The following is a 22711-nucleotide window of genomic DNA, read 5'->3' on the forward strand; positions in this document are numbered from 1 at the left end:
AAGGAGACAGATGAATGAGGATACCATTCTAGACATAATATTTTCAACTACAATTGGGGTGTGGGGTGAGAGGGGGCCCACTTCTGATATTCATGGGGTCCCTGGGGAGGGGCTCTGGTCCACACCTTCTCCCTCTTTTTCTTCCTGCCTCTGGGGTATCTGTTACTCCAAAGACCTTGCGAATGAATGGTGTGTGATACTCAGTCCTCAACCCAAACTCCTTCCTCTATGTTGCTCTAAGAGTGGTGCCTTGAGGCCCAGGAGGGGATCTGCTCAGGCCCTAAATGTGGAACTGGACTTTTGGGCAAGAGTGTCTGGGCTGCTATGCAGCCAGGACAGGCCTGAGAAGTTGGGACACAGGCCTGGTGGGTAGATTCCTTCATTTTGTAGATCTCGTATTTATATTAGTTTTCTGGGGGTACTGCAGCAAAGTACCTCAAACTATGTTGGTTACACACCAGGAAGTTATTGTCTTGTGGTTCTGGAATCTTAAGTTAGAGATCAAGTGTGTACATGGCTGCTGCTTTGAGGGCTGTAAGACTGGGCCAGGCCCCTTTCCTTGGCTGGTAGGTGGCCACCTTTCCTCACATCTTCACAACTTTATCCCTCTAGCATATCTATGTCCAAATTTCCTCTTCTTATAAAAAGATAAGTCAGGTAGAATTGAGCCCACCCTAGTGACCTCACTTTGATTTGATTACCTCTTTGAAAATTCTATCTTCATGGGGCTGGAGAGATGGCTCAGCAATTAAGAACACTGGTTGTTTTTGCAGAAGACCCAGGTTCGAATCCCAGCACCCACATAGCAGCTAACAACTGTCCGAAACTCTAGTCCCAGAGGATCCAATAGCCTCTTTTGACCTCTGTGGGCATTGCATGACACGGGTGCACTTACCTACATGCAGGCAATACATGAATATACATAAAATAAAAGTAAATAAATAAAATAAAATAAAAAAAGAAAATTCTATCTTCAAATCAGGTTGCACTCTGAGATGCTGGGGGTTAGCACTTCTGCATAAAAGGAGAAATGATTTGATCCATACCTGACCCAGAAGCTCCATGGAGGAGGGTTCAGGCAGATGGGGCTGGACTGGGGCCATAATAGCTCAGCTAGGGCCATAATAGCTCAGGGTCTGGTATAGGGGTCTTAGTCCTCAGGATACTAGACAGGCAGGAGGACAGAGAGGAACTTAGGGCAATGGCAGGGCCACCCTGATTCAGAAAGCAAGCATGGCTTTGATACATCAGGAAATTTCTGGAGGGATTCTGAGTGTGGGAGGCACAGTGGCCAGACCTGTGCCTGGATGTTGGGCTTATTTTAGGCTGTACTCTAGACAAAGATAGACTATGGGATGGGACACCTTTCTGTTTAATGTTGTAGCCAAGCCTGGGAAGTACTGCTTTAGAAGCCCAGTAGGGAGGGGAATAGATGCCCAGTGGACCTTCTATGTAGGGTTTGGGGTCATAGTTGGGAACTCTCATTAGAAGACTGTCACTACTCAGGGATATGTTGAGGGTTCAAGCTGAGGTCATGGCTAGGGGACAAGTGTGATGGTTACAAGTTGACTGGGCTAAGGGATGCCTTGGGAACTTATAAAGCATCCTTTCTAGATATGTCTTTGAAGTGTTTCTCTGAAAGATCAGCATGTGATCAGCAGACCGAGTAAAGCTCTCTCCTCCCCAGTGTGGTTAGGCACCATCTAGTATGTTTGAGAGCCCGGAGAGAACAGAAGTGGGAGGTGGGAGATTTCTCTCTCTTCTTGAATAGGGATATCTGTCTTGTCCTGCCCTTGGACTTTGCAGCTCCTGCTTCTGAGGCTTGGGACTTAGGTTCCCGCTTTGGCCTCAGACTGAGAGGTTCCCATCAGTTTCCCTGGTCCTCAGGCCTTTAGTTCTCCTTGGTGTCTAAACTTATAGATAGTAGACCACAGGAATTCTCAGTCTTCTTAACAAATCTCTTTATATACATACTTTTTTTCTAAATTCTGTTGCTTCTGTTTCTCTGGAGAACTCTGACCAACAGAGCAAAATACTTACTTAGGAGACAGCTCTCAGGTATACTCTGTGGAAGGGGAAGAGATAAGAAGTTACCACAACAGGCCTCTATCTCCTGCCTTCTTTTTGTCCCCAAGCTTGTGTTCCTAGGTGAGCAGGCAGTGGAGAGGCCAGGGATGTAAACCCAGGTCCTGTGATTTCAGATCCCTTCTTGTTGAATAGTGGTAAAGGAGGGAAAGAGGCTATCATGCAAAGCTCAGGTCTCCAAGGTCTTTCTCTGTTCCCCTGCTATGAACACATAGCTTCTGTATTTTCTCATTGCTGTGACAAGATACTTGACAGACACAACTTAAGAGAGGAAGGATTCATTTTGGCTTATAAGCCATAAGGGGATGCAGTCCATTTATTGGGTTGCATGGTGACTGGGACTCTATGGCAGCAGGAACATGAGGCAACTTCTAGTTACATGTGGTTAATCAGGAAGCAGAGAGAAACTGGGGTCAGGGTACAGCCTACAAGACCTGCCCTGAGTGTCCAACTTCTTCCAGTGAGATTCCATCTGTTAAAGGTTCTGTAGCTTACCCAAATAGTGTCGGCAACTGAGGGCATCTCACATCTAAACCATAGCAGCTCTTTAGACCCCTGTGGTAGAACTGCTCCATGTATCCCCATTGTTGGCTGAGAATGTATGGCCAAACACATTTTATCCAAATCATCACTTGCATCTGGACACGAGGAAATAAAATAAGGGGCCAGTGAGAAAACTCTGTGGGTTAAGGGACTTGCCACCAAGCCTGAAGACCCAAGTTTGATTCTTAGGTACCACATGGTAGAAGGAGAGAACGGATTCCTGCAAGTTATCCTCTGACCTTCCACATGAATCCCTGGTATGCACTCTCCTCCTCCTCACATATGCTCCCAAAATAAATAAATGTAATAATAATAATAATAATAATAATAATAATAACCATCATCATCATCTCCAACAAAACAAGCCCTTCTTGGCCCTCATGTGCCCTGGGTATGCCCTTTGGAGAGGCCTGACTTGTACCTCCCCATCCTGAGGCAGCCCCCTCCATTGGAGGGCCTGCAGCTGTTTGTAATGTAATGAACGTGACATTTATCCTTCCCTGTTATGTGCAGAGTCAGGTGAAGTTGGAGCGAATGGAACACAGAAATCTCCATTTTCCCTCCAACAAGAGCTCTTAAATGTCAAATCAAATTAAATGAAATCATTGTATCGAGGCAGAACATATATAAGCTACAGATGATATAGCCTTCTAGAAATCCCTCTAACCCCACTGCTTTCCTGAGAAGCATTTTATTGACCTGGGCCAGTTTAAATGAAGTTCAAATACACTTATTAGTTGAGCAAATGCCATTTGCTAGCATCTGAGCAAAATTCATTAGCTAATCCCTCTACCCCCACCCCCCACAAATGTCTTTTTTTTTTCTTGGCTTTCCTTGCTGGGCTAATTACAAGGTTTTCTGCTAGCAAGTACACAGGAAACAGTTTAGCTGTCCCTTCCACCTCTAACACCTATAAACCAAATGAAGGGTCAGCCAAGCAGCATCTGGGCATTGGCAGTCTGCACAAGGATCCTGTAGAGACACAAAGGCTGTGGAGAGAGCAAGAAGGAGGGGGCCACAGGGCTGGTGGGCTATGGCCCCAGGAGTGCCTGGCCTCACTCCATGTGAGCCTGTGTGGGAGGCACAGCCCAGGGATAAACAGGTCCTGGCTCCAATGGAACGGCCCTGCGCACAGATGTTGCCATGTTATGAGATAATTTCCAGGCCTCAATGGGGTGAAAGGGTGGATTTGTCAGAGAGGGGCATACCTCTGGGGGTCTTTTCAGGGAGCAGGCCATGACTTCATTACCATGTCAATCCCGGGCTAGGCTCTGATTTAGCACAGCAGTGGGCTGAATGCATATGGAGTGGATGGGCCCCTCAATGAATAGTGAATGGAAAACCGCCTGGAATCTGCCTTCAGCTTTGTTTGGGGATGACCAACATAAGAGACCCCAGAGCTCACACACAGATGGTGGGAAGGGACCAGGCATCCTGCTCTTTCCTTTCATGTTCTACCATTTGCAGTTTCTTCAGTATCTGTCTACACATTTCACTTGGCTAACCGAATTTGCTTATATGTTTTCATTTGCTAAAGCAAAATTAGTTTGGGAGGGGGAGATCAGAGATGAAATGCAATAGCCCGGGAAGCCATAAACATTCAAATTTTGTTGGTGGTTTTTAAAAATTGAAGTTTAAAAGACTCAGTTTTGTGAGGCTTAAAAGTAATTGAAAATGTCATTAAGAAATCATGAACAAAAACAATTAAAATTCAAATGACCCATTCAGAATTGCGCCCAGAGTTCTCTGGTATGAAGGGAATTTTCAGATTCTCTAGTGTTCAGAAAGGAAACTCACAGGCATGGGGTGGGGGCAGTGTCGAAGGGCAGGTACTGTAAATCAAAGGGTGCTCTGTCATTATCTAGGGTTCTTTATACTTCAGAAGTTAGAACAGATGTCACAAGGGGGACAAAGTAGATTTTACCCACCAACGGGCTTTTCTGGCCAGGGTTAAGAAGAGGTGCCTTGAAATGTTAATGTACATGGTGCTTGTTGCCGGGTTTGCATAGAGATGGTGGGAAACAGCTCTGATCCCAACAAAACCCTTTGTTATTAATCAAGAAAATGTGGTCCACTGAAGCAGCAGAGAACCAGAAGTGAGTGAGACACTGGCTAGAAGGCAGGTGTGCAAAAATGCAGGGAGGGTTCTGAGCTCCAGCAAGACAGGATAGCTGGGGCCAGTTAGCTTTCCACATGCCCCCTACTTTCTCGCAACTCCCCAACCCCTATAGTTAAAGGGGCAGGGGTATTTCTGTACTGTAAAATGCTGTGCTTTCTTTTTAAAAATTTATGTTTTGGGCTATACAGATGCTTAAAAGCACTGTCTGCTCTGGCAGAGGACCTGGGTTCAGTTTCTAGCACCCACATGGAGGTTTAACAACCATGTGTAACTAGTTCTAGAGTATCTGATGCCTTCTTCTGATCTCTGTGGGTAGTGCATGCACATGCACATGGGGTATTTACATACCTGCAGGCAAGACACTCATACCCTACTCTGGAAGAGCAGCAAATGCTCTTAACCCCTGAGCCATCTCTCTAGCCCCATCCTGTTTTCTTTTCCAGGGATTTCAAGAAGCAGGCTTGGGGAACATCCGTTAAGAGTGTGCTAATGAACTGGTCCTAAGAAGAGAAGGCTAACTGTTGTAGAATCAGAGTGGTGCATTCTGTCTGGCTAATGGGCTTGGTGATGAGGGTTCACAGACCCTTTTATAAACTTGAATTTTATTTTGTGCTGGGGAACAGGAAATTTCTGTTTGGTTTTAAACACACATGATCACACCATGAAATAGTCCTCATTTAAAACCCATGAGAACAGAAGAGGGATTTTATGTAAAAGATCAAAAAAATGGTCGTTAATTAGCAAAAACCTTTATGCCTCTTATTTTAGTCCTTTTCCATTTTCGTGTGTGTGTGTGTGTGTGTGTGTGTGTGTGTGTGTGTGTGTGTGAACGTGTGTACATGTGCTCATTCTTCTATTTTATTCACTAAAGCAGGGTCTTAAACCCAGAGCTTGCTGACATGGCTAGTCTCACTGAGAGCTTGCTGTCTGATGTTGGAATTACAGGCAGGCTGCCACACCCACCCAGTATTTCTGTGGATTCTGGAGATCAGAACTCTGGTCCTCACATTTATGTAGAAAGTGGGTTAACACTGAGTCATCTCCCCTAAGCCTCTAATTTTACATAAGGGGACACTGAGGCCCAGAAATGAAGTAGATCTTCAGCTGCCCCAGTGGTGTCTGCTTCCCCTAGCTCTCATGATCAACATCTGGTCACACAGTACAATGTGGTATGCTTTGGGAATAGAGAGCTATTGAGCAGGCTTGTAAATTGGTGGTCAGGATCTGGAACCCAAGGAGAAAGGGAGTACAAAGATAGCAGGGAAGGACATTAACTGAAGACAAATGTACCTCCTCTTCATTTTGACTGATGAAAGGTAGGATGTGGGGGAAGGCAGGGATTCCCTGTCTGGCTCCCTGTCCCTCTGGAACATTCAACCCCTGTTATTAGTGTGCAAGATCAGCAACTCTTGGGACTAAACTTGTGGTCTAGTCTGGGACCCACAGGGCAGTATAAATACTGCCTCAAAGAACAGAATGATTTTGCATTGGAGTAATTTATTTTTCCAGTAAGTTTTGGAAGCACAGTGTGTAGGGGCCTTGGTGTAGGCAGCAGAAATGGGCAACAGTACCCAACCCCAACCCCCCTCACAGTGTTGTCTTTGCTGATGGCCTGCTCAGTGCACAAAGGTAGCAGCTCTCTCCACGCAAAGTACTAAAAAAGATTCGACTGAAGCTAAACTAGTTTGCTCTCTGACCTTAAGAAAATAGCCCACCAGCATGTGGAACATTCGCCCAAGTTGAGATCTCACATACTGAGGATAGCTTGGAGCATAAAGAAAACTCTACTGGAAATACCTTACAAATAGACAGCAGAGGCACTGGAGAGATTGCTCAGTGGTTAAAAGCTCTTGCTGCTCTTGCAGAGGACTGGAGTTTAGTTCCCAGCACCTCCATAGAGACTAGCAGCCATCTGTAACTCTAGTTGCAGGGGATTTGACGCCCTCTTCTGGCCTTCACAGGCATTGCCTGCAAAGGTGCACTTACATACATGTAGGCAAAATATTCATACATATAAAATTTTTAAAAAGACAACAGAGGAAATGCTGAGGAGATGTGGAGGCCCCAGGCTGACTCAGGCAATGGGGAGAAGGATCTATATGGAGCTCATAGCCCCAGGAAAGCTAATGAGGGTCTTTGCACTTGGACAAGCATTTTTACCAGGCCAGCCAAGTTGCCTCCTCTGCTCTCTGTAGCTTTCACACTTGTCTTTGAACTACAATAAAAGAAAAATGAAAAAAATTGAGGCCCTTTCTAGGGAGACCTGCCTGGCACTGCAGTGTCATTTTTCATTGACCCAATGCTATTTTCCTTGGAGATGCTGGGTCCTCTGGTCCTATTTCTACTGAGTGCTTCCTTCTCATCTTTGAGACCCTCATTTGGGCCCCTAATGGACCACAGGGCTACCAGTGTGCTTTAGGAATGCAAGGGAGGATAAGGGAATGGAGAAGGAATGAAGAATTCATCGGCTTTGTCTCTGTAATGCTTTGAGAGGCTGAAATTCTGGGCAGTGGTACAGCGTTAAGATGCACCCCAAGGCAAAGCTGTAGGTATAGAGAGATGCTGAGGTGAAGTGGAGAGAGGTGAGTCCTGCAGAAGGTGAGGGTAGCAGAGCGGCTCTGTGGATCCAGGCTACAGGGCCTGTTTTCAAAGTTGCCAAGTCTCTGGTGGCATTTTTAGAACAAGTGTCTTAATTCACATAGACACGTATTTGCTTTCAGTGCCCTGGCTAGGACTTGTTGGAATTGAGTGTGAAGGAATCTGGGGGGTGCAGGATCCAATGGGGAGACATGTTTTCTGTTTAACTTCAGAGTGCCTCTGTGTGCCCCTCTGTGTTCTGAGTAATTGATCCTCAAAGAGAACCTTGATCTGGCTTCTCAGAGTGGAGAGCTGGCTCTAGGCTTTATGGAGCCTTGGAGGTCTCTGATAACACTTAGCAAATAGCCCCTTGTTGACTGAACCAAACCCCCACCTTGGAAGAGAATTGCACTGGCCTTGACGTCTGCAATTTGCATTGAAGTCTCTCTTCCCAGAAGAATTCTAAGAGTCTTTAGTTTTGTACAGTGTAAACAAGTTGGACTCAGGTTGCCTCTATTACTTCTGTTTACACTGCACAAAATTGAGGAAGTTTAGAATTGATGAGTATCAACACACAATAGCCCTGGATCTGCTGGGGCCTTTGTAAGGGCTTCCACCCAGAGCTGAGTGCTGTTATCCTCAGAGGTGAGACATGGAGCCTGGGAAGGCAACATGGCATGCTGGAACCTTCAGAATGACCAGCTGTGACTGGAGCAGGTACTGAAACCGGAGCAGGTACTGGAACCGGAGGCCAATGGTATGGAAAGCAAGAAAGGACTTGAATTTGGTGTCACTTGTATAATGGGAAACTTGGAAATAAAAACAAAAACAGGCAAAGAAAGGGACAGGAGTGCCATGAGAAGGGGTAAGGTGTTTGCTCATCAAGGGACATGTGAGAATGAAGGAAATGGTCATTCCTGTGACACAGTCATACCCAGAGGAGGGAAGAGGATCATGAATTTCTTTAGGAATCAGAGTGCTCAGGAGAGCAGGGGGGAGTAAGTAGAGATGATCAGGGTTTGGGAGCCCAGCACTGCTGTTCAGGGTCATGGTACTGAGGAAGCCCCAGGGACTCTGAGATGATAGAGGGAGTGTTGGAGAAGGAAGGGGGATGGAAGACACTGGAGGCATAGCCCCAAAGGGCCTGAGGACACTCAAACCAGCGAATCATCCACATATAAAGCAAGCATGATTCTCCTAATTGTTGGTGATAAAGAAACCCAGAAAGGGTTGAGGGGGCTAGAGAGATGGCTCAGCAGTTAAGAGCACATACTGCTCTTCCAGATTTGAATTCAATTCCCAGCAACCACATCAGGCAGCTTACAACTGCCTGTAATTACAGCGCCTCAGGCACCTGCACTCGCATACACAATACCTACACATGAACACACACATACATAATTAAAAATAATTAAAAAGTATATGCACATCTAAGGCTGAGCGTGGTGATGTAAGTCTTTAATTCCAGCACTGGGGAAACAGAGGCAGAGGCAGAGGCAAGCAGATCTCCATGAATTCAAGGCCAGCCTGGTCTACATAATGAGTTCCAGGCCAGCCAGGGCTACATAGTAAGACCTTGCCTTCAAAAAACAAAACAAAAAACAATTCCAGCTCCCTTATTCCAAGTCCTGTGTTCAAAGTATGTTCTGTCTTCAGCAATAGGGTCTTACCTTCAAGTTTTGGGAAGTAATCAAGGGCTATGGCAATAGCCTGGGAAGCTAGAATTTCTTCTAAGGGAGAAAAATCAATCAATGGACCAACCCCAGCTTTAAGGCCTAATGATCACAACAGTGATCAGCATAGCAAACTATATGTGCAGTAGTGGCACTGTTATCTTGGGAATAATCAACAACTATCTATTTGGACTTAAAGCCTGCTCAATGGGAGGGAACTCACTGCAAACATAGCTAAATACATATAGCTGGAGAGGTCACAGAACCTAGGAAAAAACCCTATGTCTATCATATCCCTAGACAAATGTAATTTCTTACTATGTATCTAAAAATGCTAAATATGTATCTTTATATTTATAGAGAAGTATATCAGTCACCTCTCATCAAAGAAGCTTCTTTTTGTAACAAATGAAGACTATTATAGAATTCCACAACTGGTCCAATACAGAGAATAGGTGTCTGTGAGATGCCCAGTCCTAAGTGACACATCTACAATGGAACCTTTATACCTAAGGCTCAAGGAACATAGTAGAACAAGGGGTTAGAGAGAATGCTACTACACCTCTCAACTCTCATGAGTAAAACTTGATGCAACAGAGGGCGATGAACACAGAAGGCCACAACTGCAGGGTCTGTCCCTGGACAGGACTCATTAAAACTCACCCATCCAGGGCTAGGGGACTATTGCAGAAGAGGATAAAGAAAGATCGTAAGAGCCAGGGGTGGTTCATGACCATAAGGAAACAGAGTCCTCCCGGTTCCTAGGAACTTGCTCATATGAACTTACAGCAATGGTGACAGCATGTACAAGAGTCATGCAAGCTTAATCAGACAAAAACCCAGCACAGAACTGGGGAAATGGGTGGGAGGCCCCAACCTTAGCTGAGGAACTATTAGCAAGTGATCACTGCTAGGTGAGGGAGAGTTGGTCTTCTTTAAGGGAGTAGTCGACTCTAGATAGGCTGACCAGGCTCCAGTGGATGAACTCACACCAAGGAGCATCTGGGTATACAAACTTGAGTTGATAAGCCTTAACATATGTGACAGAATGCATGAAATCCTATGGATGGGCTCTGGGAGGTACGATAGGGGAGAGGTCTAAATATTAAGATCTATTGTATGAAATGCACAAAAATTCAATAAAAACATACATTGAAAAACAAAACAAAAACCCACAAAAAGAAAGAAAGAAAGAAACCCAGAAGGAATGAAAATCCACATTGAGGAGTGACTCAGAACCCAGGCATGCTGGTGCTCTGGTCCTGTGGGCAGCCAAGTTATATTGAATGAGATGAAGGGCTTAGTATCTCACGAATGTGTGTGGGAGGCAATGGAGAGTTAATAATTAAACTATTTGCGCCACTGTGACTGGTCTTGACTGGTGCAGGGTCCCGGGAGCTGACCCTACTCTGTGCCCATCCCGTTGGTATGTGGACCACATGGGAAGACAACAGGAAGCTCAGGCTGTGGGTGTTGAACTACAAGGCATTTGAGTTTTGGAAACTCTCAGGGACCGGAAATTAGTAAGGCTGATGAGGGAAACCAATTTGGCTTGACTTAAATTAAGAAAGGAGGAGGGAAAGAGGCCAGGGAAGGGAACTAGGCTTTCCTCTGGTGAGCACTCTGGTGAGGTGGGGATGACTTGTTCCTCTTTGCTGGGGAAGCGGAGGCTCAGGTTAAATAGTGGGCAGAAAGCTCTGCAAGCTGGAAAGGATGATTGAGTGAGGAATGGGGAAGTATACCTATGCTTCTTGCCCATGCGTAAGCCCCCACACCCCCCCTTGACTTCCTGGTCTCCAGAAACAGGAGAAAAGACCTTTGGCTAGAAAGTGGGAGTCCTAGTGCCCACCCTGGCACTGCCCCGTCTTGGGTCTTGGGATTTTCTGAATCCTGCTGGCTACCCGCACCTGTATGATGACCTCGATAGCCTTGGGGCTTCTATGAGAGTTAGCTAGCAGGTTCCTTCCCTATAGGTAGGAGGACCAGATGATGTTTTTAGAATGCTGTTCTGTCTAAGGGTTGCATGATTCTCCAATTTCTGGAGGCCTGAAGTGATTCTTAAGGTTTTTATGGTAGAAGCAGCTGGATTCTGGGATGGGAAGTCCTTCCCCACGAGATACTGGGCATCAGTGCCCCAGCACCCAGAGAGCTTTCTTTCCCTTGGTTGCAGTACATCATTCTCCAACCCTAACCCTTCCCCATATATCCTCAGATGGTAAAGTCCCCATTCAGACCTAGGCTTCCTGGTTTTGTTCTGTTTCTTTCTCCAGAGTGTCCTGTCAACCTCTCTTTGGGTCTGTGACTGAATATTACCACCCTTTTTGACAAAGGTGCTTATGTTTTGGAGGCTCTCCCGGGCCCCCTCAGGACCCCCATTCACACCATCTTATTCCTGCTTCTGGGCCCCTCATTGGAGTCCCCAAGATATCCTTGTGACCTGGGTTGCAAGGAAATCCAGTGCTCACTGCCTTCTGGGAGGCTGTGGCCTGGGTGCCGGACTGTTCTTTTCCAGCCCAGCCCTTCTAGTTGCTTCCTGCCCTAGACTGTAGCAGAAATGCCACCTTCTCAAAGAACAAGACACTGCTGCTGCTGTCTTCCCACCTGTACAAAACAGGGCCTTCAAGGACTGCTGGTCCCTGGGAGAGCCCTTTCCCAGCACCAGAAGCCCTTGGGGACCTAGGGGGAGATTGCTTCCCAGTTACAAGGAGGAACAAGATCAGCTAGTTCCTCTCCGGCAGCTTGTGAGGGGAACTTTAAGAAGGGAAGATGCCTTGAGGGCATCTTATAGGAGAAGAGACTTGGGGACCTTGGAATGGTCTAGGCCTACATAGCAAGTGCTGTGGCAATTGAAGTCAAGGGCTGGGAGGTCCTCTGGGGAAGATGGGGGTGGGGGCGACGACGATTTTGAAACCATGGAAGCTACAGGCAATGGACTGTGACCGATTCCTGAAGTTCCTCCTCAGTTCTATTTGTTCTGGAACATGAGGTCTTCCTAGCTCCAGGGGAAAGGGGGTGGGGGCATTACAGTCACTGAACTGTGCTGTGGTATAAACCCCTCTGTCTTCTTTCAGAAGACAAGAAACAGTGTGGGCTCAAGGCGGGATCCATGGTGACGCCTCACTAGTCACGGTACCTCAGCCTATGAGAGCCGAGTGATATGTGGAGGTGGCCTGGGCTTGTTGAGCCTTGGAGGCTATGGGTAGCTTCTGCACACTTAGCCTGTCTCAAGGATTAACTGGGCTCAGAAAGGGTCCTGTGGTCTTGAGAAGGCTCCTTTGTGAGGCTGAAAATCAACTTAGTGAGTTAATAAGTGTGGGAGGAAACTATTTCTGGGGTATTCCAGCGAGTAAGGGGTGACCACAGGGCAGAGCAGGCAGAGCAGTACCTGTGGAGGACAAAGGCCACCTGGGAAAAACCTTGAGCTTCTAGATTCTAAGTGAAAGGGTCCCAGTTTCAAGAAACAAGGGTCTTTAGTTTCACTAATCATCACAAATATTTGTTTTGATGGATTCTCTAAGAACCCTGAATTTAGAGACTGGGAAACTAAGGCATATAAGAAGGGATCATTGGCTAGGAGTCACAAAATAGGTGATGAGGCCAACAGGGTTGGGTCCGTCTGTTGTCTGGGAAGTAGAGAGGGCTACTCCTCAGTTCTTTCTGCCGGTGGCAGGTGGCCAGGAGGCAACAGTGGGGAGGTGCCCCTGGGCAGTGGAGAGGTGTCCCTAGGCAGTGGGTGGTGCCCTTGGACAGTTGGATACGTGCCCCTGGGCAGTGGGTGGTATCCCTAGGCAGTGGAGAGGTATCCCTGGGGTGGAGCAGGCATTCCTTCTAGGAACACTTAGAGTTTGGCTCTTCTGCTCCAGGCCGAAGCTGATGGCATATAACCCTCCTCTAGCTGGAGCAGGGATCAGGGACAGGCTCCTGCCCAGTGCCTGCATTTCACAACCATGGACAGAACACGACTTCAGAGGCTTCTAACACCATTAATACTAAGGGTGCTGGGAAGAAAGGGAGGTCTGAAGTTGACACATTTTTCATTTTAAAGTACAACAACCTGTCAAGTAGAAATTAGAACCATGCTGATTTCTGGATGTTCACACACCTAAAAAAATCCAGAGGTGACAGGCAACACTTGCCAACCTCTTAGGTGCATATTCATCAACAGAGCATCTTAAAGGGACAGGAAGAGTTGATAAGACTCAGTCAGGGTGCTGACTCCATTTATATAGGAAACCTCTGGGATGGTTCATCCTCTCAAATCAAAACATCAGACCCAGCATTTTTAAAAGAAAGAATACTTCTTTTTATCCCAAACATCTATTCTGTGGAGATAGCAGTTGTGGAGTGGGTTGAATCATCCTGCTTGTGTGCTGCATTGTCACCTCCATCATCTATTCCTTCGGTGGTCTTTCAGGGCAGCTGTGGTGGGGCAGGCTCACTCCTGTCCTAGAACTCACATTGGCTAGATGGCCATAGCTACCCAGAAGCAACATGAGAGAGACACAGAACTGAGGCACAAGCCAGGGTAGGGAGGCCACTTGGATTTTTTACTCTCTGCTCTTGGCTGTAGATGTGATGTGACTAGCTTCCTGCCTTGCTTAACTTCTTGCCTTAATTTCCATGAAATGATGAACTGTAACCTGGGATTGTAAGCCAAATAAACCCTTTCCTCTCCCCAGTCTTTTATTTTGTCAGGGCAGTTGTCATAGCAACAGAAACGAAACTAGAACAGACAAATCCATAGAGCCTCACAGTGTCCACCTGAGGCCTCACAAGGGTCACCTGTGAGTCCATCATCTAGTTGTACCTTGGGATCCTCTCTCGGAGGATTGATGGCAGCTCCCCCAAAACATGAAGCCCCTCCATTCCTAATGATTAGGGCATCTGCTCCCTAGACACCCTGCCTGAGCCTGTGCTGTTCTCTGGTCCCTCATACTGCTCCTTTGATGGAGATAATGCTATCAGAGTGAGGTGGCCATGGTGGCTTGGCTGGGACACTCACTCAGGAACCTCTGGGATCTCCAGGCCTCACATGCTGTGAGACACCAGATAGTGCTTGGGCCTATCTGCCCTGTTCTCAGAGGGAGGAGGGAAGAAGCCCAAGTGATGGGCCTGACATACTAAGCAGAGCTGCAGAACAAGCCCTAGCTGCTCTCTTGTCTTTCCTGGTGTTTGAGAATTCCACGATACAAAGGATGGTGGACCCAATGGTGGCCTTTACCTCCCAGCCACACCAGTGACAGGCTGAGTGAGGTTGCCCTGGTTCAGAGAGATGTGTTTGATGGAGATAATGCTTATCAGAGGTGCTGCTGGGAGGTGGGCTCAGTTTTGTAGAGAAAGGAGTATGGGGCTTGACACAACCTAGAATCACTCCAAGAAGGGAGACTCAATGAGGAATTATCTAGAACAGATTGGCCCGTGGGCATGTCTGTGGGGGATTGTCTTGATTATTAATTGAAGTGGGAAGACCCATCCTGAATTATGCCCCAGAGGCTCCTGAGTGGGTGTCCCATACTCTGCTCAGCCCTGAGCTACCATGGCCACCTCACTCTGATAGCATGCTCTCCATCAAAGGAGCAGTATGAGGGACGGAAGAACAGCACAGGCTCAGGCAGGGTGTCTAGGGAGCAGGTGCCCTGGTCATTAGGAACGGAGGGGCTTCGTGCTTTGGGGAAACTGTCATCAGTCCTCCAAGAGATGATCCCAAGCTACAACTAGATACCTGGTCCACAGACAAGCCAAGGAAAGGGAGTTTAGGTAGCCTCCTGAATGACCTCCAGTGGACTGTAGAAAGCCATAGACTGGACTCATAGAATGGACAGGTCTCATTGTGGGACCATGCTTGCTTGGCCACATCCCACTTCAAGATCTTCTACAGCACTAGAGCCCCCAAAGGGCATTCTCACAGCACTTCTGCTTCCAAGCTCAGAGAGTGCCCCTGACATCCCAAATGGCCTCATGAGCAAAGGAAGACCAATCCTGGTCATGCAGCCACATAGACAGCCACCATCACAGTGATACTGAGGTTGGAGGGTTGAGCCATATGTGGGAGGGACAGCCAGGGCTTGGGGATCATTCAGGAGACTATCTAAACTCCTTTTCTTTTGCTTGTCTGTGGACCAGGTGGCTGCACAGAACAGCTCCCCAAAGTCTGGAGGCTCTGGGGGCAGGTGACTGAGGCTTTGGCTGATTTCTCCCTGTTACTGCATGCTGAATGACTGAGGGTAAGCTCCTCCCATTGTGGTGAGGTATGAGACTCCCCACCATGAACTGAGAATCACTCCCTGCCACGTGGAGACTGATGTCAGGCATGGGGACCTGGCCCTGACCTGGGTCTCGGGACCAGGTTTTATGGGGCACCTGAGGGGGACGAGGTCCTCTTTCTGTTTGCCCACCTGCCTGGGTTGCTGTGAGCCTGACCTAGGTTACATAGCACTATTACACCACTCCCTGTTCAGAAAGGTCCCTGTTATTTGGGGAGATCTTTTTTCTCTGTAAATTTTATTGCCATTTGGTGAAATGACTGTGACCATGGCCTTGTAGAGTTAAATTACCCGTCAATTGAGATTTCTGTCTTACATACACATGCACTTTCTTACACATGAAAGATGCATAAATATAGATAGACAGGCAGGCAGACACACAGACATATAGACACACATGGCTCATCTATTCTGGTCCTGGCAGCCATCTCCCGTGGCCCTTACTTGTGACCACACTTCCTGCTGGGGGCCTCAGGCCCAGCAGAGCCAGGCTTTCCCTGCTCTTGATACTAAACCTGGTGGGTGATTGTGAGTCCTGGGCCCTGGCTGAGGAACAGGGGTGGGCTGGGCTGGGTGAGGGCTACTGTTCTAGCAGGTTCCTTGTTTTCTCTTTGGTCAGACCAGTTCCACTTCTCTGTTTTGCCTACTACTGCTCTTTGTAAGAGTTCAAATGAAGAAACAATTTGGAAGTTGGCAATTGTTGAAGAAGTCTGGCCTACCTCTCACAGGGCCAAGGTGCCCAGAGAATGTGCCTTTGGTATCCACAGTTCCACTTGAGTAATGCAGGAGGCAGGTGAGGGTTTAGGTATGAGCCTGGCTAGAGTACTAGAGCCGGGACTTATGGGTAGGAAGGGCCTGAGGCAGTGCTGGACAGAAGCATGTTTCTCTTCAAAGCACTTTCTGGGAAGGCTGTCTCCTCTCATGATATGTGTTCCTTGGTGGTCTACTAACCTGCTCACTCCCAGCTCTCAACCACCCATCAGCCCATACATACATCACTCAGACCACTGCATTTTCTAGGACTGACTGCTTCCAAACCCATTCACTGTTCCTTGGTGGTTTAGAAAACACTGGTGTGAGGACTAGTGATTGAGGTGAATGGTGGTTGGGGGTAGGGGGCTGTGTGATATGTGGTCAACTGCATGATGTGGTTCTTTGTTGCACCCAAGGAGAAGCTGGCTGTGGATTTGGACCACTGCTAGACTGGGCATGAGTGGACCCCATCTCAGGCTAAAGGTGGAGTCTGGTCCTGCAGGTCCATCAGGATGTGAGCCCAGCTGGGCAGCAACAGAAGTGGAGGCCTGAGTGGAGTTGGCTTTGAGGGATCTCTCCACAGCGAACAAGTGCCCCTGTAGGATGATGTTATACAAGGCATATGGGCATTTTGGGGAGGCAGAGCCTCAGATTCTAGCTCCAGTCTGATAAGACTCCCACTTGTAGGCTTGGGCCCATCCTGGTTGCTATTAAATACTCAAGATAAGAATCAAGGGCTAAGGGGTGGGCCTGAAGTCTGGGCTGAGGAGATGTCTGCAGACATTCCAGGCACACACCCAGCCATCCCTTCCCCCTGGAATGGGTTCTTCCCTAGACACCTCCTTTAGCTCTCATCCCTTAGTGAGGTCTGTGTTGACAATCCATTTAATGTTCAACCGGCTCCTATCTTCCCCACCCATTTCAACTTCCCCCATGCTAATTGTACACATGACCTTTCACCTACTACATAACTTATTTATGCCTGTCTCTCCCATCTATAATGTAGATCCTCAGTCAGTGGATAAACAAGGAAACATTTGGATCCTAAGTCTGACTTTTGGGCATAGAACATTTCTTCCCCCTACCTCCTATAAAGAAGGAAAAATATGTGACTATTAGAAAGATGATGTGTCTGCCAAAAACACATGAAATCAGCCCCTGAGATGGAAATCTCGGTCAAATTCTGGAGTTCTGGGGCAATGAAAAATGAGCGATTTTCCAACAGAAGCAGTGAAGGCAGCCCTGTCATACACAAGTAATGTGTGTCCCCAGCTCTGTCCTGTTCCAGTTTACCAGTGGGGTTGGCACCACTTCTCTTTCACTTTACAGATGAGAAAACTGAGGTTCAGGGTTACATAGTTGTTTACCAGGAATGGGTGACTTAAGAGTGAGGTGGCTGCTCTGTCTACTTTGAGTCTAGAAGTTTCCAATTGTGCCCCTTTCCTTAAGCAAGCTCCTTTACCTGCCCTGAACCACCAGGAGCTGAATCTTCAAGAAAATGGCACGATGTCTCCCTGGTATGTCTGATTTCTGTAGTTTAATGGTCTCTGGGAGTGAATGTGTGCTCACAAATGTGTGCACAGTTGAGACTGGTGTACAACTCCAGGTCCTGGCAGAGGTTCAGCAGCTTACCTGCTCCTTCAGAGCGCTTAGTACTTTTTGGACCCTGCAGATGGGCACCACCTGCTGTGTGCTCAGAGCCAACTTGCTGGAGACTGGTTCCCATAGAACAGTCTTCTGGTGCCAGGATATTGGGCCACATTTGCCGCACAGCTCTGGATCTTCTAAAATCCGCCTCTGGTCCCTCACAGATGATAAGTTTGTGGCTCAGGGCTTGGGGCCAGGGAGCTTCCTTGGTCCCTGGGCTGACCAATAGCTCTGAAGCCCTGACATGCAGTCTATTGGGGCTCCAGCACCCCAGCTTCTCAGTTCTTAGGGAAGCAGTAGGATATTTGCCAGCAACCTGTTGAAGGCAGTCCAGAAAGGTCCCACATGGGGGTCCATTTCTTGTAGGCCCTTGGCAAGTCCTCAGCATGTTGCTCTGATACCCATGCAGCCAAGAAGGACCTTCTCCTGGGGGTGGTGGGGGTGGGGAGGGCTGCCTACTTGACATCTCCTTGAGGTATAGGGACTCCTATGGCCTCACCATGGATGGCAGTCCTAACCTAACTCATTACCTGAACCAACAGATTTCCCCAGCTCAGGAGGATGAATACACATAGGTCTGCCCATCAGCACCTTCTTCAAGAAGTAGTTACAGCAGAATCAACATTTACCATGGGGACACAAAGTTCAACCATGTGTCCTCCAGGTCTCATGGTTATAGGGGACCCAGACGGAAAAAGCCTCATTTTATTCAACTTAAAATTCAACAAATCTGAACACTGGTGGGTGCCTACTGTGTGCTGTTTTATTTGTGTGAAAGCTGAGAACTCAAATAAGGCACAGTCAGGCTTACATTAAAAATATTTTATTATTTTTATCTTATGTGTAGGAGTATATTGTCTGCATGTATGTAAGTGCACCTGTGTCTGCAATGCCTGTGGAGGTTGGAAGAGGGTGCTGGATTTGGAGTTATGGATGGTTGTTAGCACCATGTGGGTGCTAGGAATTGAACCCAGGTCCTTTGGAAGAGCAGCCAGTGCTCTTAACCGCTAAGCCATCTCTCCAGCCCAATTTTGCATTTTTTAAAATCTTTGACAGTTTTATATACGTACATAATGAATTTTAGTTATTTACTCCCTATCTCTCATCCCTGAAACTCTTCTTCCTAGCAAATCCCCTTCCTCCTTTCATGTCTTTTGTTTTCTCACCCATTGAGTTTAACCATGGTGGCTTGCCTGAGTATGGGTGCTCGTGGTGGTGGTGTGATTTACTGAAGCAAGAGCAGCTTTCCAGTGTCTATACCACTGGAGAAAATGGTGCTCCTTCCCCTGGCAACCATTAACTGCTGATAGTCTCTCAGGGGCGAGTGAGGCCCCAGGAACTACTAGCTTGACATTCTTGTGCAGTGAGAGCCATGGGTCGGATGGGGGTTCTAGAGAGAGAGACTGGGGCCTGGGGAAGAGCTCCTGGCATTGACTTGGGCAGTCTGAGAAGGTCCTTAGGAAGAAATGGTGTCTAAGCTAAGACCTAAGAGTTAAAACAGCCATTTAAAGATTGAGGGAGGGGAAAGCAAGTGAGGAAAAATGCTTCTACCACAGAAACAGCATATATGGGGCTCTGAAGCCAGATGGAACTGGAGGGCATTTTAGTACAGCTGGAGAGGAGCAGGTAAGGGAGGGAGTGGTGAGCCATTCATCTGGAGAGGTTAGCAAGTGCAGACTACAGGGTAGACAAGAAGCCCTGAGGTTGGCAGTAAAGGGTAAGGAGTTTGGCTCTCAGGGTGGAGTGTAAGGCCTCTGTGGGGCAAGACACTGCCCTCTAGGAACTGGTGCTCAGCCTGCAAGTCAGGGAATGAATGAATGAATGGATAATAAATGTAGTCTCAGGGAGGTGAGGGGGGAGTCAGACTCCTTGGGGAAGGCCATGTGCCAGGAGGAGGATACCCAGGTCCCACTGTAGGGTCTGCATAGGCTGAGGGCAGAGAAAGAGGAGCTGCAAAGGGGACTGAGGGAGGTGACCCAGAAGGGTGGGCGACCTCAGAGCACACTGTTCCTGTAGGGATGTTCCAGAGAAGAGACAGTCCACTCACAGAGTTCAAGGGAGTTGGGACTGGAGAGAGATTTAAGATTGGGGACTGAGTGGGTGGGGAGCAGGTGGGGTTTTGTGATGGGTTAAAAGCCAAAAGACCAGTGTATGTGTGTGTGTGTGTGTGTGTGTCTGTATGTCTGTGTGTCTGTGTGTGACAGAGAGAGAAAGAGAGAGAGGCTTTGCTCTTGATTGTAAATAACTAGTAGAGATGGAAAGAAGCAAGAGGCAAGAGATGAAGCTGGCTCGTTAGTGTGACCAGGGTTGCTGAGGGTCAAGAGTCAAATTCAGAAACATTGCCTTGAGGACCAAGACCAAAGTGAGGGAGGAGATGGACCATATACATGGTCCGGGATCAGAAAGATGCTGGGAGTGGAGGGGTTGGAAGGTGAAATCAATACCGAGAGTAGGCTCTGAGCTCAGGAGTATGAAGAAAGTGGCAATGTTCACTTGGATGGCTGGTGAGGAAGGAAGAACAAAGGGAACGCAGGCCTCCTGTGTGCTGCAGGATCCTGGGCATGGCCATGGGTGAGTGCTCAGTCCCCAGGCCTCACCTAGCCTGTTTCAGCATAGCGCCCTGGTCTTCAGCCGTGCCTGCTGGTAACCCCTTTGGACACTCCCTCTTTGCCCCAATCCAAAGAACAAAGTCCTGGCTTTTAGCTAGGTATGGTACTGCAGGTGTATAATTCCAGCACTCAGAAGACTAAGGCAGGAGGATCCAGCAAGTTTGAGGACAGGCTGGGCTGTATTGTAAGTTCAAAGTCAGTTTGAGCTACATGTGGAGACTGTCTTAATAACAAGCAAACAGGATTGGGAGATGGCTCACTCAGTAAAACATTTTCTGTGAAAGCATGAGGACTTGAGTTTGGATACCCAGCACCCATGTAAAAGCTGTGTGTGGAGGCGCTTGTCTCTTAACTCCAGTGCTGGAGAGCCGAGATGGGCCAAATCGGTGAGCTGTAGGTTCAGTGAAAGACGCTGCCTCAAAAAATAAGGTGGAAAGAAGTTGAGGAAGACACGGGACATCGATCTCTGACTTCCACACATGTATACATACCTGTACACATGCATGCACAGACATACATATATGCATACATACATACATACATACATACATACATATATATACACACACACACACCACAGAGAGAGAGAGAGAGAAAAACAGACACCCTCCAACCCTTCAGCTCTCTGCTGGGTTAAGGAAAAAGATGTCAAGATGTCACTGTTTCTCAAACAGACCTTCAAGTAACTTGTGTCCATCCTCCTTCATCTCAGAAGTGCTCAGCACACTCAGCCCTCTGTGGGCCCCCCAGCAAGTCTGGTGTCTTCTTACCAGGGAGGCCATAGGTCTGAGCTGAGGGCTGTAGACTCTTGAGTTCACTCTGCTAGTCAGGCCCCTGTCCAAGGGCCAAGAGCTTGCCTGCCCAGAGTGTGCATCTCCTCTCTCCTTCTAGAACATACTTCAGATAATGAAGCCCTGAAAATTTCTGCTCCAGTGGGTCTAACCCTGTTCCCAGAGACTCAGTGGGCCCCCTCCCAGAGTCATCCCCTGTAGGTCAGCCTGTGCTGCCAGTGTGAGATAGCAGACTGGGGCGGGTGAGGGGCAACTGTTTTCAGGGAAGAGGGGTCTGGATTGAGGAATGATGAGGCTCTTCAGGAGCAGGACAGATCTGTGCTGGGAAAGAAGGGAGGGGTCAGGAGCAGGGATTCTGGCTCTGCTGTATTCTGCCATGGAACTCAGAGAACTCTGAGGGGGCTATAAACTCGAACCTGGCAGTTAGGGATGCAATTGTGTCATGTCCCCATCCCCATAAAAGATAAGTAGAAATCTTAACCCCTAGAACTTCAGAACTTTATTTGGAAATAGCATCATTTTAGATGTATTTTGTGGAGTAAGGCGACCTCTAATCCAATACCAGTGGTGTCCTTGTAAGAAGATAGAGGCACTGGGCACACACCATGTGGAGACCAAGGCAGAAACCTTGGCCAAGCCTTGCAGGTCACCAGACTCTAAAGAGCTGTAGCTGTAGAATGTTCCCCACAGCCTCACAAGGAACCAGCACTTTGGAGTCCTTAACCTTGAACTTCAGGCCTCCAGAACTGGGAGCTGATCAGCTGTTGTTTTATACCACTCAAAGTGTGGGACTTTGTTACCACAGGCCTGGGGGGATGAAAGCATAGGCCTTTCACATCATCAAGAAGGTATATCTGTTAAGGTAGAGGCTAGAGGATCTTGGATTAAACTTTCAAATAAGGTTTATTATCTTTAAGTTTAGAATTTTTTTCTTATTGCCTCCCTACTCTTCACCACTAATCGTCCCCTTTCTAGCTCCCAGCATTTTGCAGCTGCCCTCCACAGAGTTCTTTGCCTGTCTGTACTGATTCTTCCCAGTAGCGTTTTCTCTGATGGTAGAAGGGCTTTTCCTCCACAGTCTGCATGGTGGCCACAAGCCCCACATGGCCACTTTAGGCTATGATCTAGAAACTGGAGTTTTGAGCTTGCTTAATAAACATGTAAATCGAGTCCCACAACTAGTGGTTGTGGTGTTGGGTAGCACAGATCTGTGCTGCGGAGCATGGAAATGTTTTTGTTTTTCATGGACTTGGGAAGCAGAGCAACGTGGTCTATTTGCCACCTTTAGTGATGTCTCTGGAATGTCTCAATATTCATTTCAAAGACAGCTTAGAACTAAACCAGCAATAGTGAGTTAAAAAGAAAAAAATGCATTGGCTCGGTGCAGATGAGCCCAGCTTCCTCCATGAGTAACTTTTGTGATGGTCTCTCCTGTCATAGGGAGGCTGGAGGAGCTGGACTTGCCTATGGGCTCTACGTCCTGCCAGGTAGCCCACAGCCTCTGGGGCACATCAGGCTCACCTGTGTGACTTTCAGTCATCTTAAGTTGGCTCCTAAACCCTGCGGCCACCAGCTGATAGAAAACAGATTGGGTTGGTAAAAATATGTGTGTGTGTTCTCACAGAACCTGAGAAAGTCACACCTCTACTTT

General features: G+C 47.6%; 2 long non-coding RNA genes across 2 annotated transcripts in view; both read left to right on the forward strand.

Moving 5' to 3' along the window:
• The window catches only part of LOC115067167, a 244398-nt gene that overhangs the window by 25201 nt on the left and 196486 nt on the right, over nucleotides 1–22711 (forward strand). The window lies entirely within an intron of this gene.
• The window catches only part of LOC115067168, a 49681-nt gene that overhangs the window by 22909 nt on the left and 4061 nt on the right, over nucleotides 1–22711 (forward strand). Inside the window, exon 2 of the long non-coding RNA XR_003846606.1 lies at nucleotides 15121–15221. This is a non-coding gene — a long non-coding RNA (uncharacterized LOC115067168). The remainder of the gene's footprint in view (nucleotides 1–15120; nucleotides 15222–22711) is intronic.

This window comes from Nannospalax galili, unplaced genomic scaffold (genome assembly GCF_000622305.1).
Source record: "Nannospalax galili isolate Female #2095 unplaced genomic scaffold, S.galili_v1.0 scaffold100, whole genome shotgun sequence".
In the NCBI taxonomy this organism is placed as follows: Eukaryota; Metazoa; Chordata; class Mammalia; order Rodentia; family Spalacidae; genus Nannospalax; species Nannospalax galili.